Source organism: Zalophus californianus, chromosome 11, assembly GCF_009762305.2.
Source record: "Zalophus californianus isolate mZalCal1 chromosome 11, mZalCal1.pri.v2, whole genome shotgun sequence".
NCBI lineage: Eukaryota > Metazoa > Chordata > Mammalia > Carnivora > Otariidae > Zalophus > Zalophus californianus.
In genome coordinates this window covers 7649105-7665110 of record NC_045605.1, presented here as the reverse complement: position 1 = coordinate 7665110, position 16006 = coordinate 7649105, and the positions used below count along the sequence as shown (strand labels likewise).

General features: G+C 39.5%; 1 long non-coding RNA gene across 1 annotated transcript; it reads left to right on the top strand.

The window, feature by feature from the left end:
• The first annotated feature begins 57 nt into the window (after positions 1-57).
• Positions 58-9231, top strand: LOC113915537. The gene is made up of 5 exons (XR_003517694.2): positions 58-409; positions 499-934; positions 6182-6252; positions 6372-6575; positions 9197-9231. It is a non-coding gene; the product is annotated as an uncharacterized LOC113915537 (long non-coding RNA).
• Positions 9232-16006: the final 6775 nt, after the last annotated feature.

Below are 16006 nucleotides of genomic sequence, written 5' to 3'. Positions count from 1 at the left end.
CCCGGGCGGGTGTGGCCTCTAGGGGGCGGGGCTGAGCGCGGGGCGCACGCACCTCCCGACCAGGTTGGCCTGCGCCGTGCCGCTCCGTCCGCCGTGGGCGCGCGGGAACGACGGGGTCTAAGAGGCAGCCGGACGTCTGACGGAAAGTTGAGGTAGAACGACCCGCAGGTAACGAAACCTCTTCTGTTCCTCACGCCTCTCGCCTTCTCCCTGTTCAAAACAAAAACCAACGTGGGCAGTTACCGTCCCGGAGTTCAAATTAGAGGGAAAAATGAAGTCTGGGCATTGTCAAACAGGGACGGTGGGAAATCTCACAGCGCCAAAGACGTGACACACAGAGGAGCCATTATGGTCTTGCAGTTATAAAGGTCGCAGTAATGAATAAACTCGGGGATACTGGAGAAAGCAGGTAATAATCCGGGGTAAATAAATGCTTGTTCAGCACGTGAAATCCATGTGTTTGGAAACTTTTTGATGAACCGAATTTTTTTTCCTTAGGGGTTTCTACAAAACGCAAGGAAGATGAAATTAAAAATACACGTTATCAGGATTGATACGTTGTGGTGGAAAGAACATGGGCTTTGAGGTCAGAAATAGCAATCTTCAAATCCAAGGTCTGCCACTGCGGAGCTCCGAGACCTTGGGTGGATTATTGTCCTCGAGGATCACAGTTTCCAAAGCACTTACACGCTGATAAGATGTTCCAGTCTCCAGGGCCGTTCTGAGGGTTACAGAAAAAACGCACAATGGCATACATAGTGCGTCACGAACGTTAATGTGATAACTCCTTGGGCCCCCTCCCTAAAGCCATCTTTAAAGACGCTACAGATCATAGTCAAGTGGATTTTGCAGATGTGCCGAACGCAATAAAAGATACTTCAAAGAATATTCAGAACAAGAAAGCACAGACCTGAGTAAAGTTTCTCGAAACAAGGTGTGCTGGGCATTGAACCTGAGGGCAGAAGGAGGGCAGTCGTTTGGCTCCCAAATCGTCTAAATCTTCCCATAAAGAGAAAGACTTTCAGGCTGGAAAGGGCACAACAAACCTGACAAGTAGTCGGAAAGAGGAATTGTAAAGAACAGTTAATTTTTTTTTTATAAGATCAGATCTTCAAAGTGAGATGAATTAATTGTAGGAAGAAAATAGGAGGGGCAGGGAATGCAAATGTTCTCTCTTCTCCCAACAGATCCAGCTTCAGCTGGGTTATAGTGCTTCCAGCTTTGTGCCTTGTGGGGTAGCTTATATACATTGTTCATCTTAGTAGCCCTCATACTACCAGTCACAGGGCTTTGAGCATATCAAGTGGGCAGTAAATATTTGTGAATAAATGAATGTTGTCGTGTAACTTCCATTAGTAATCATGACAATGCCTGAAGCATGTACCTGAAAATTAAAGATGGAAAAAACGGACTCTGGATTTTCAAAGATGGATAAGGCTTGATTCCAAAGATTACAAATATAAATTCAGCAGTATTCCAGAGGGGATTTATGTATTTCTCCACCTTATAAAACTCCCATCCCCAGGGCACCTGGCTGGCTCCGTCCTTAGAGCATATGACTCCTAATCTCAGGGCCATGAGTTCAAGGCCAACCTTGGGCTTGGAGCTTATTTAAAAAACAAAAAACTTCCATCTCTCCATCTGTCATTCCTGTCAAAATCTGTCCATATTTTGAAGCTTTTCAAATTATGTCTTTCCCATGAAGTTGTGCCTGTTTATCCCAACCGATCATCCTTCCCCTCTGCTGAATGCTTAAGACCTCTGTCTATTCTTGTAAAACTGATAGTACCTGTTACTTCAAATAGAGTAATGTTCATGAGGGTGCTCTGTAAACTGAAAAGTGTCATAAAAATTCAGATTTGGTGTTTATTGAGCCCCTACTCTGCACTTCATGGTACTGTGTGCTCCATCGTACATACTTTACGTAGCCCCTCTAGGCAGAAGCCCCCCTGAAGTAAGGATGGTATCTTACTCATCTTCGTCTGCCCAGCACCTGGCATAATGCCTGGCACAAAGCGGCCATTTAATGTGTCCGTTAAGAGCTGTGTTAGGAACTTTCACAATGTCTATCTCCTTTCGTTATCACAGCAACTCTGTAGAGTAGACATGCCTTTAGTCAATAAATGCCTTTAATCAAAAAATATTTATTGACATAAGCAATGTGTAGATCAACATGCGTGTGCTACAGACACAGCAGTGAAGAAAATAATCCTTCCCCTCTTATTTTACAGATGAAACGGAGGTGCCCAGTGGTAGTTTTCTTGGAATCATACTGCTAGTGAGTTGTAGATCCAAACTGTAAATCTAGGTCTTCTTGATCCCAAGTCCAGGGCATAAACACAAGAAATGATATTTTTATTCTTCTTATTATATTTTATTATGAATAGGGTATAATTTTATTATATATATATATATATATATTTTTTTTTTTTTTAAGAGAGGGAGAGCAGGAGGAGGGGCAGAGGGAGAGAGAGAGTCTCAAGCAGACTCCATGCCCAATGCAGAGCCTGACATGGTACTCAATCTCACAACCCGGAGATCATGACCTGAGCTGAAATCAGGAGTCGGACAGTTAACTGACTTAGCCATCCAGGTATCCCTATTATTATATATTATTAATGTGTATTTACATGTCACATTTTTCAACTCTATATTCGATAGTAGATGCTTTAGATTCTACAGGGTCCCTATAATTTAGCAATAAGGTCAGCAATTATCTAAATTTTTTAAAAAGAATACAAAATTAGACCTAAGTATATTTCACCACAAGAAATTACCCCACCCCCAGGTGATTTATTAATATGGCTGATGATACTGATATATTTCCTAAATATAAAGATATAATTGATATTTAAATTAATTGACCTTCCTGCCTGCAGTCTTGTCTTGCTCTAAGACAGCCTCCATACTGCTAGTAGGCTGATCCCATTAAAATACTGGTATGATTCTGTTACTTTCTTGATGAATATCCTTGAGTGACATTTTATCACCATTTATTTATAGCGTAAAACAAACTGCTCAGCCGGACACACCACCCCCCTCAAGCTCTGCCTTCCACTGCCCATCAGTCCCGTATCATGCCTTTCTCCTCTGCAGGTTATGTTGGCAGCCTGAACCTGGCTGACTTAGAACCAGTCTCCAGGACTCCAGTCCTTGGAGGAACCATTCTCTGACACATGCATCTTTGGGAGCCTTACACACTAGAAATCCCTCTGTCACAGCTTACAATTAAATTGTTACATGCAAATAAGAGCTTGGATCAAGTGACTTGCTCAGTTTCAAGTCCCGTTTCTTTGTTAAGATTACTTCTTATGTACTTCTTAACTTTTTAATGTGTCCTTCAAATGTTAATAGTTGGTTGTCTTTTTTTGTCACGTTAGCCACGGGTGATGAACAGTTCACTTGGGGTTGCAAAATGCAGGTGTTCTAATCCTATCATTCTTTCATTGATCACCTAGACTACTTCTCTAGACAGATCTGCCTTTATCTTCTATTCAGATCTCCTCGGAACCTGTATGGGAAAGGCAGGATAAAGGCTTGTTTCCCTTTATTTATCTGCTGTACTTACAGGTTTATTCATGTTTTCTCTTTACTCAAAAGCTGATTTAAAAGTTATAATCTTCTGGGGCGCCTGGGTAGCTCAGTCAGTTAAGCATCTGACTCTTGATTTCAGCTCAAAATCGTGATCTCAGTGTGGTGAGATTGAGCCCCTTGTCAGGCTCCGCACTGGGCATGGAACTTAGATTCTCTCTCTGCCCTACCCCCCCTTTAAAAAAAAGTTATAATTTTCTAATAAATAGTATATTTCACCTAGATTTTCAAAATCTGTTGGCATAAATTTTTTTCCTAGTGTCACCTTTTAAAAAAAAAACTCTGATATATCTATAACTACATTTCATAATCCTTATATTATTTTCTGAATTTTTTCATATTTCTTTTTTTTAAAGATTTTATTTATTTATTTGACAGAGAGAGAGGGAACACAAGCAGGGGGAGCGGGAGAGGGAGAAGCAGGCTTCCCGCGGAGCAGGGAGCTCTATGTGGGGCTTGATCCCAGGCCCCTGGGATCATGACCTGAGCCGAAGGCAGACGCTTAACGACTGAGCCACCCAGGCACCCTTTTTTCATATTTCTTATATTATTTTCTGAGTCTTTTTTCTTTGAATAATCTTAGCAAAACTTTGTTTTATTGGTCTTTTCAGATAACAGGTTTGGACAATGGTTTTCTGTGCTATATCTTTGTTTTCTAATCTTGCTCATTTTTTTTTAAAGATTTTATTTATTTATTTGACAGAGACACAGCGAGAGAGGGAACACAAGCAGGGGGAGTGGGAGAGGGAGAAGCAGGCTTCCCGCTGAGCAGGGAGCCCGATACGGGGCTCGATCCCAGGACCCTGGGATCATGACCTGAGCCGAAGGCAGACGCTTAACGACTGAGCCACCCCAGGCACTCCTAATCTTATTCATTTTTTTTAAAGATTTTATTTTTAAGTGGTCTCTACACCCAGTGTGGAGTTCAAACTCACAAGCCAGAGATCAAGAATCACACACTGTACCTACTGAGCCATCCAGGTGTCCTTATTCATTTATCTTTATGATTTGTTCCATGTTCTTGGGATTACTTGTTTGTTCTTTTTCTAACTTATTGATCTAGATACTTAGTTTATTAATTTTCAATTTGATTTTTAAAAGAAGTATTTAATTTCTCTAAGTATTTAAGTTTCCTCTAAGTAGTGTGTTTGGCTATGTCAAGAGTTTGAAACGTGATATTTTCTGTATTGTTTGGTTTAAATATTAATCAGATTTCCATGCTGTTTTTCCTCTGATTGGAAGTGTTTTAAATGTCTAAATGTACAAAAGGTTAGAAGTCAATAACACCACAGAAGCAAAGATCAGTGAACCTGAAAACATAGCAATAGAAAGTTTCCAGAATGACATTCAAAGAGAAAAAAGACTAGAAAAACATAAGAACATGGCATCATTGGGCTGTCAGACGATAATATCACATGGTCTAACACACTTCTGTTTGGAGTCCCAGAAGGAAAGAGAATGAGACTGAAATGAAGACGTTTAAGACATTTTTAAACCAACAAAAATTAATAGAGCTATTGGTCTCAGACTCACTGAAAGAACTTATATAAAGAGTGTATTTGGTAGGCGGCTTCTGACATGGCTCCCGTGAGCCCCACCTGCTGGGACTCACACCTAGATGTAATCCCCTCTTCTTGAGTGTGGGCCGGACCTAGTGATTGCTTCTAACAAATAGAATACAGCAAAAATGATGGAATGTCACTTGTATTATGTTACAAAAGACTGTGATTTCTGTCTTGCTGGTTCTCTTCCTCTGTTGCCCACTTGGTTTACATGCTTTGATGAAGAAGCTGTGGGTTGGGGACACTCACATGGCAAAGAACCAAGAACAGCCTCTAGCAAACAGCCAGCAAGGAACTGAGACTTTCGTCTGGTTATCCAGTCACGAAGAACTGAATCCTGCCGACAACCATGTGAGTGGTCTGGGAAGCAGCTCCTTCTTCAGTGGGGCCTTGAGATGACTGAATCCCCACCTGACACCCTGACTGTGGCCTCTAAGGGACCCTGAAGCAGAGGGCCCAGCGAAGCCACCCCAGATCCAGAAACAGATCGTAAATGTTGTTCCCACTCATTATCCTTTGGAGCAGTTTGTTATGCAGCGATAGATAGCTAATACAATGTTCTTCAAGAATAGTGAAATTGAGGGGCGCCTGGGGGGCTCAGTCATTAAGCGTCTGCCTTCGGCTCAGGTCATGATCCTGGGATCCTGGGATCAAGCCCTGCATCGGGCTCCCTGCTTGGCGGGAAGCCTGCTTCTCCCTCCCCTCCCACTCCCCCTGCTTGTGTTCCCTCTCTTGCTGTGTCTCTCTCTGTCAAATAAATAAATAAAATCTTAAAAAAAAAAAATGGTGAAATTGAACCCAAAAGGAAGGACTAAGAGGCAAAAAGAAATGATAAGCAAAAAATTAGCAACCATGTGGGTAAATCTAAATAACAATTGGTTGTAAAATAGTAACACCAACTATGATCTCATGAGGAGATAAAAATAAGAGCAAGATAGAATTATATTATTGAACCAATATGTAATGAGTAATAAGACCGAAAGTGTTATTGACACAATCCTCTCTCACTTTCTTCTTTTTGGTGACAGAATATCTTGCATTTTAGCTGAGCATGTGTCTTACTCTCACCAGAGACCACATTTCCCAGTTGCTTGTGCAGGTAAGTGTGTCCCTGTAACAGCCTTTGCTACAGCCGTGGAGGTAGAAATGATGTGTGCAGCCAGATAGTCTTTTTAAAAGGAAGCTCTTTGTTTTCCTTTCTGTCTGTTTTCCTTTCAGCAACCAGGGTGATCACGTGGGAGGCAAACACAGAAGCTAAATATCAGAGATGATAGACGGTCAGAACCGGTCTACCCTCGTGGGCTCCCGTGTGACTGCGTGTGGCCGACTTACTTCCCGGCCTTGATGCTGCAGCCTTGCTCTGCAAGCCCAGCCCGCTTCTGAAATGCTTCACGAGAGAAGTTGACATGGATGCTCCTGAAGGTACTTATCTTAAAGACTCTTTGTTACCACAGCTTAGCCTTGATCCTGACAAATACATCCTTTAAGCTCCAAAAGAAAGAATAAAAGAAAGGAAAAAAACATTTAAAAGCACATATTTTGAAAGAATAAAATGAAATCTTAAAAATAAGTCCCAATATCTCAAATGTAAATGGATTCAGTACACCAATGAAAAGGCAGACTTTGGTTGAGGATGCAGAAATTCTGACTCTATGACATTTAGAAGAAATATATCAAAATTATAAAAGATATAAAAGGATAAAAAAATCAGGTAAATACAGTGAAAAGATAGCTTGCTATATTGCTGTCCAATTAACGGGACTTCATTTAAATCCAATTAAATAGATGTAGGGGGGATGCATTATAAAGGATAAACGTGATCACTAAAAAATGCTAAGCATTTAAATTAATTTGGAATGTCCAGCAACTCTAAACTTACAAGTATCTAACAATACAGCATATATTTATGAATATATGTTTTATATAAAACAATTTCATGGGAAAATGGGCAAATATGCAGTCACATATCCCTATGTTAACATACTCTTAGGGAATTAACAGATCAAATATTCAGTAAGACTAATAAACTTGACACATTTGGTAACCTGTACTTAGTTAAATAATCTAATTTCTCAATTAAGTACAGAGGAAACACATGAAAATTGAGTGTCCTAGGTAATAAAGTATCAGTAAATCTTAAAAAATTGATATAGAGACCACATTGTAGTTGAAAATAAAAATAAGGGTTATTTACTTTGTTCTAAAATTTAAGTACTTCAGAATATAGATTATAATTGGATTTACATGTAGGTTAACTACCTCTGAGATATTTATAGAATTCTGATATTTCAATGTTGGCATATTTTGTTTTCAGGACCATACTGTAGTAGAGATCAGTAACATAGATTGGCAGCGCTTTATTCACACTATTATTGAAAAAGGTGAACTGCACAATGTTAACTCATTTTCATTCAGTTTTAAGTTGGAGAAAATGGCCAGAAATTCTTTCAACTCTACAATTTAAAAAATGCAGTGTAAGCTATGTTTTTAATTTCTGAAATTTGGGCAAAACTACTTCTTGCCAACAGTTTCCAAAGATCTAGTTTCACCAGGCATGAGAAAATCACCCAGTGTATTTATACACATATGTGTGAGGCAGAGACAGATTGAGCATTGATTGCCCTTGAGTGATACCAGGGATTTGATTTTCTTGCCAATAGCTCAAAAGTCTTCTTTAGCCTCAGGCCTGGACTAAGTCCTCTTAAATGTTTGTAGAACAACAGACTGGCCTATTGTGCACCAATTCAAAGGGTCTAAGCCAGGAGAATATACGGTTTGTGGTACTGTTCATTCACAATGTGTCACTTTAAATTTTTAAGTACAAAACACGTAGTAAATGGCCGTAAATACTACGTCCTTGCAAAAGATTGCCACCTTATGTATTAGTTCTCTTTTGCAGCCATATCAAAATGATTATCTTACAATTCTGTTGGTCAGATTTGAAATGGGACTCACTGGGCTAAACTTGAGGCATCAGTAGGGCCACATTCCTTTATAGAACTATAGGAGAGAATCTGTCTCCTTGTCTTTTGTGACTTCAAGGGGGACACCTGCATTCTTTTTTTTTTTTTTTTTCATTTGAGAGAAAGAGCGAGAGAGTGAGCACGAGCATGGGGAGGGGCAGAGGGAGAAGCAGATTCCCCGCCGAGCAAGGACCCTGACTTGGGGCTCAGTCCCAGGACCCTGGGATCATGACCTGAGCCGAAGGCAGACACTTAACCCACTGAGCCACCCAGGCGCCTTTTTTTCTCCCCCCACCTGGATTCTTGGGCTCACCTCTAGCTTCAAGAAATCAGCAACATCTGGTCAGTTGATTGAGTCCTGATATCACATCTCTTGGATCTTTCTCTTTTTTTTTCTTTTTTAACATTTACTTATTTATTTTAAGTAATCTCTATCCCCAACATGGAGCTTCATCTCAGGACCTCAAGATCAAGAGTTGCATGCTCTTCTGACTGAGCCGGCCAGGTGCCTGCCCTGCCCTGAACTTTCTTTATCATATCTTTCTTTTATCACAGCAGGAAAGGTTTTCACTTTTAACAGCGCATATGATTTGTTGGGGCCCATCTGGATGATCTAAGGTAATCTATTCTCAAGGTCCCTACTTCTAATCACATCTGAAAAATACCTTTTGTCACATAAAGTGACATATTCACAGGTTCCAAGAATTAGGGCATGGACATATATATATGGGCCATTATTTTGCCCCCACGTTTGAGTTTAAATATCAAACAAGTACAGCATTTACACTAACCAGTAGAGGATCCCTTCCATCATCACTCTTACTATCTGAGCTGATTCTGATCGCTATTCATTAATTAAGGTTTCAACACTTTCCTCAACATATAGAATATAATATGTATTGTACCTACCGTTGTGCCTACCAAAGATTCCACAGTCACTGAAAAGTATTACAAGAGAATAAATATGACAATAGTTAACATTTATTGAGTGCTTTCTCTGCTCGAAGTACTCTTCTAGGTGCTTTACATGTTTTGAGTTATTTAATCTTTTTTTTTTTAAGATTTTATTTATTTTGACAGAGAGAGAGAGAGAGCAGGTGCAGAGGGAGAAGCAGGCTTCCCGCTGAGCAGGGAGCCAGACGTGGGGCTCGATCCCTGGGATCATGACCTGAGCCGAAGGCAGACACTTAACCGACTAAGCCACCCAGGCACCCCATTGAGTTATTTAATCTTCACAAAAACCCTATGAGGTGGGTATCAGCATCATTACCACTTTACTGATGAATGAAGTTTGTTGAAGTTTACATTTAAATTAAATGAAGGTTTAGGGTGTTACCAAAAGAAATGAGACCAGATAGCCTTCAGTATAGTGGTTTTTATAATATACAAACACAGAAAATGTACTACATATTTTATATTACATTCTATCAAAAATGAATGTTTTCACCTTTAGATTTGAGAGAAAAAAATAGAAGAGAATCTACACATTTTCATTTCTTTGAATCTGAAAGAAATGCATGTTGCTGATGTGTGTGCGTGCGCTTGTGTACATGATTATGTATGTGTGAAGAGAGAGATTAACTCAGTATAAAAAGGGATTTCTTCCAGTTATTTTTCATCTTGTTCCTGCCATTTTTGCTCTATGATATCTGTTCAAAACAAATGTGTATTTTGCCTTTGGAATTAATATGCAGATATTAATTTGGAGCTGTTAATATGCTGGTGTTGGGGAGGAAAGATTTTACTCTATCCATCAAGGTTTTTCTGGCTGATTTTACTCTATCCAGCAAGGGTTTTTCCCCTTGCTTGGCGGGGAATCTGCATTGACATGCAACAGATCAACAGGAAAAAATCAAATTTAATTTTGTTTTACAGGGAATCCAGAAAGACATAAGATTCCAAAGACAGTTAAAATGAGGTATATATGTCATCCTAAACTAAGGCAAAGGGGGTAAGGGGTCTGGAATTTTAGAGGGAAAGAAAACAATTCACAGGAAGCTGAAAAAGAATAAATGTTTGGTAAACAAATGTTTTTCTGGACCATTCAGAAACAATGGGACAAAGAGAGGACTTTGATGAAACAGACCTTGCTAGGCTGCTCCCTGTCTACCATACCCAGTTCATATTACAACATAGTTATCTATGGTGATAGTTCTCTTCCTAGAGCAGGTCCACGATATAAATTCTTGTAGGCAGGGGCGCCTGGGTGGCTCAGTTGTTAAGCGTCAGCCTTAGGCTCGGTTCATGATCCCAGGGTCCTGGGATCGAGCCCCAGATTGGGCTCCCTGCTCCGCGGAAAGCCTGCTGCTCCCTCTCCCACTCCCCCTGCTTCTGTTCCCTCTCTCGCTGTGTCTCTCGCTGTCAAATAAATAAACTCTTTTTAAAAAATAAATAAATAAATAAATTATTTTAGGCAGTAAAATTTCTTCCTGAGTCTTTTAATGAAGAAAGCTTGAAATCTGCATGCCAGAATGGCACATTTGGGCATGGCTTGCCCTTGGTTCCTGCACAGGCCAGACTAGAGTAAAAAAACAACAGTAAAAAAAAAAAAAAATCAGTTAACAGTATTGTGGGACAGCTTAAAGCCAGGCTCCTGTAGGGCAGCAAGTGATTTCTTTGGATTAAGATTGAGTAACTAGACAGCAATTGCCACATTTCCTTGGACTTGACTGACACAGAGCTTTGGGTTACAAAAAATTGTTTTTGTTCTATTCCAATGTCAGTTGTCATTTACAGGAGTTTCTGAATATTACTCTGTTGCCTAGCCTCAGATTTGGGGTCTGATTTGAAGAATCCATTTCTATCAAACTTTACTTTAAATTTTTACCAGCTTTTCAGCTTCCCAACTCTTTTTTAAAAACTTCATCTTTGAGCAAATTAAAATCACTCTGCCTGCCATTTTCCCTAACAGATAAATGATCTGTTAAATAAAAATCCAACATTTGACAACGCGATGTTGGTGAATCCATGGGGCATCAGGCACTCTGATATATTCCTAGTTGGTGTGTAAAATGGTCTGACTTCTGTGGAGGGCAATATGATAATATTTATACAGATACCAATTCATTTACCCTTTAACCCACAAATTCCACTCCTGGGAGTTTGTCCTGGGTTTATAGCTGTATAATATGAAATGATGTGTATATGGTGTTATTTATTCGCATTACTGTCTGTATTAGCAAAATATTAAAAATGCCCTTCAGGTGTCCTTCATTCAGAGATTTAAATGAACTATGGTACTACCCTGCAATGAAATAATATGCAGCTGAAAAAAAAAGTAAATGAAGCTCTTTGTGTACAAGAGATTTCCAAGATGTATTGTTAAGTGAAGAAATCGAAGTGAATATAATGTTTCATCTTTTGTTAAAGAGGAGAAAATAAGTATTTACTTTCATATGGCTTGAACTTGTATAGATAAACACCAGAAGGACAAGTAAGAAAAAAAGGAACAGAACAGTAGGGTCAGGGGAGGGAGGGTCAGGGGAGGGAGCAGGACTCCTCAGTGTGTGCCTTGTGATAGGGTTTTCACTCTTGGACAAGGCCAATGCATTACCTACTCAGAACAAAACAAAGGAAGCAAAGCTTTGAAAAGAAACAAGAGTCCTCTTTCCATGGTTCACTGATTTTTCTGAGCATGTTATACTTTTTGATAATCTTGTGTATGAACTCAAGGCAATTAGAAGCCAGAGCAAGGGAGAAAAATGCAACATTTGTCCTGTGAGAAAAAACTTAGAGCCAGAACCTTAGAGGAAGCTGGATCCAAAAGAGCATAAAATGGCAAAACAGCATCATTTCCTAGCCAGCAGGATCTAAATGGTTCTTAAATGTATACATCTGTATACATTGAGAAAACTTGGACCCCAAATGTTAAGTGACTTGTCACAGTCACTCAGCCAATTTATGGAGAAATCAGGATGAGAATCCCTGGACCCCTAATCAACAATCTCAGTGTTTATGTCTTTACAGCATGATGCTATTAATTATAGTGATACCCTCTCAAATGAGGTAAAAATAACATGTGTCAAGTGCTTTAAGCATTTGAATATATATTAACCAATTTGATTGTCACATTATATTATGATAACGTAGTATAGTGTAATAGTTAAGATCATGGGCTCTGATCAAAAGGAAGGAGATCTTGCCATTTGCAACAACATGGATGGAACTGGAGGGTGTTATGCTGAGTGAAATAAGTCAATCAGAGAAAGACATGTATCATATGACCTCACTGATATGAGGAATTCTTAATCTCAGGAAACAAACTGAGGGTTGCTGGAGTGGTGGGGGGTGGGAGGGATGGGGTGGCTGGGTGATAGACATTGGGGAGCGTATGTGCTATGGTGAGCGCTGTGAATTGTGCAAGACTGTTGAATCACAGATCTGTACTTCTGAAACAAATAATGCAACATATGTTAAGAAAAAAGAAAAAGAAGAAGATAGCAGGAGGGGAAGAATGAAGGGGAGTAAGTCAGAGGGGGAGACGAACCATGAGAGACGATGGACTCTGAAAAACAAACTGAGGGTTCTAGAGGGGAGGAGGGTAGGGGGATGGGTTAGCCTGGTGATGGGTATTAAAGAGGGCACATTCTGTGTGGAGCACTGGGTGTTATGCACAAACAATGAATCATGGAACACTACATCAAAAACTAATGATGTAATATATGGTGATTAATATAACAATAAAAAATTAAAAGATAAAAAAAGATCATGGGCTCTGGAGTTAGACTTTCAGTCTTTGCCTCATTTCTCAATTGCTGTGTAATCTTGGACAAATTGCTTCTCAAGTCTCTGTTTCCTTGTCTGTAGGTTGGGAATACAGTAGTACTCACCTCAGGGTTGTTGTGAAGAGTGAATGAGGTAACACATGTAAAGGACTTAGGCTGGCACCTAATGTGTGCTCCCTGAGTGTTACTGTTGTTACTGCTTTTATTTTACTGATGGAAGTCTGAGGTTCAGTATCTTGCCCAAAGACACGTAGGTTACAAGCAATGGGTCAAGACCTCAATCTAGATTTCCTTACTTAAAATCTCTCTCCATCCCTAAATAATCCACAGATTTCATGCACTTGATTTTCCTCTAACTGTACTAGTTTTTCTGCTTTGACTTGTAAATCAGTCAATATGAACCTTTGCACAGCAAAGAAAAAATAATAGCCCGATGTGTTTGGATAGGAGAAAAGGAAAAAAGTTTCATGTATGCAATGAGATTTGATTTTGGTGTCATCACAAGATCTAACAGATTATAAATAAATATTAATTATTTGGAGGCACGTGGGTGGCTCAGTCGGTTAAGCATCTGCCTTCTGCTCAGGTCATGATCCCGGGGTCCTGGGATCGAGTCCCATGTCTTGCTCCCTGCTCAGCGAGGAGTCTGTTTCTCCCTCTGCCAGCTGCTCCCCCAGCTTGTGTTCTCTCTTTCTCACTCACTCTCTCAAATAAATAAAGTCTTTAAAAAATATATGTATATTAATTTTTTTTAAAGATTTTATTAATTTGACAGAGAGACACAGCAAGAGAGGGAACACAAGCAGGGGGAGTGGGAGAGGAAGAAGCAGACTTCCCGCTGAGCAGGGAGCCCGATGCGGGGCTCGATCCCAGGACCCCGGGATCATGACCCGAGCCCAAGGCAGATGCTTAACCATCTGAGCTACCTAGGCGCCCCTATATTATTTTGTGTATGCTAACATATTCCTTGATGTCTAATTGGTGGTTAGAAAAGGTTTTCCTCACATAAAGAAACCAGTTTCTTTTAGATGCATATAAATATATGATATAGGGCGCCTGGGTGGCTCAGTTGGTTAAGTGACTGCCTTCGGCTCAGGTCATGATCCTGGAGTCCCGGGATCGAGTCCCACATCGGGCTCCCTGCTCGCCAGGGAGTCTGTTTCTCCCTCTAACCCTCTTCCCTCTTGTGCTCTCTCTCTCTCATTCTCTCTCTCTCGAATAAATAAATAAAATATTTAAAATAAATAAATAAATGATATATATTATATAATACATATTGGATAATATATAATTATGTAAATTATATACATATATATAACATGTACTTCTGTATATGAAATATATAATTTTATATATACTGTACACTATATTCTATATACTATAGTATTATATATAATTATATATAATTATTTATATATTTTATATACACCATAACAATGTATATATAACTTTATATGTAACATAATATAATATGAATTATGTATATATATGGTATATAATATATATAACACATGCATATAAACATTTGCATGTTTAAAATCATCCTAAGATGAGGGCGCCTGGGTGGCTCAGTTGGTTAAGCGACTGCCTTCGGCTCAGGTCATGATCCTGGAGTCCCGGGATGGAGTCCCACATCGGGCTCCCTGCTCAGCGGGGAGTCTGCTTCTCCCTCCGACCCTCTTCCCTCTCGTGCTATCTCTCATTCTCTCTCTCAAATAAATAAATAAAATCTTTAAAAAAAAATAAAATAAAATAAAATCATCCTAAGATGATTTTGCAGCTGAGAAATAATTCCATTTTATATATATATATATATATATATATATATATATACTACATTTTCTTTATCCATTTATCTGTGGATGAATACTTGGACTGTTTCCATGTGTTGGCTACTAAAAATAATGTTGCAGTAAATATAGAGGTGTATATACCTTTTTGAATTAGTGTTTTCATTTTCTTTGGATAAATACCTAGCGTGGAATTACTGGGTCTTATGGTAGTTCTATTTTTAACTTTTTGAGGAACCTCCATATTGTTTTCCACAGTGACCATACCCAGCTTGCATTCCCACCAGCAGTGCATGAGGGTTCCCCTTTCTCCACATCCTCACCAAGAGCTGTTGTTTCTTGTGTTTTTTATTTTAGCCATTCTGACAGGTGTGAGATGGTATCTCATTGTGGCTTTGATTTGCATTTCCCTGGTGGTGAGTGATGTTGAGCATCATTTCATGTGTCTATTGGCCATCTGTAAGGCTTCTTTGGAAAAATGTCTATTGAGGTCCTCTGCCTGTTTTTTAATTGGATTATTTGGTTGGTGTTGAGTTGTGTAAGTTCTTTATACATCTTGGATTTTTTTTAATTTTATTTTATTTATTTGACAGAGAGAGAGAACGCAAGAGAGGGAACACAAGCAGGGGGAGTGGGAGAGGGAGAAGCAGGCTTCCCGCTTAGCAGGGAGCCCGACACGAGGCTCCATCCCAGGACCCTGAGATCATGACCCGAGCCAAAGGCAGGGGCTTAACAACTGAGCCACCCACATGCCCCTTATTTAATATATCATTAGAAGATATCTTCTCCCATTTAGTACGTTATCTTTTTGTTGTTGATGGTTTCTTTCACTGTGTGAACGCTTTTTATTTTGGTGTAGTCCCAGTAACTTAATTTTGTTTTTGTTTCCCTTGCCAAAGGAGACATACCTAGAAAAATGTTTCCACAGCTGATGTCAGAGACATTACTGCCTATGTTTTCTTCTAGGATTTTATGGTTTCAGATCTCACATTTAGTTCTCTATTCAATTTTGAGTTTATTTTTGTGCTTGAGGGGATTGTTATTATTAAAGTCAGACTTCCACTCCATCACTTTATGAGTCAAGGTCATCACTGACCTCCATAGTGACCTTCTCACTGTCAAGTTTCAGTCTTACTTCAAGGTCAGCAAGCAGCATTTGTCATGTCAATATTCTTCTGCAAATGCCTCATTCCCTTGTTTTCAAGGACACATTTCTTGGTTCTGCTCCTTCTATCTCCTTTGCTGGTTTACCCTCATGTGCCCAAATCTAAATGTCCACAAATCAGTTTGAGGACTGGACCTCAAACCTTCTATTTTCCATCTTTCTGCTGGGAGATTCCACACAGGCTCCTGGCTTTAAAATATATGTACCTATA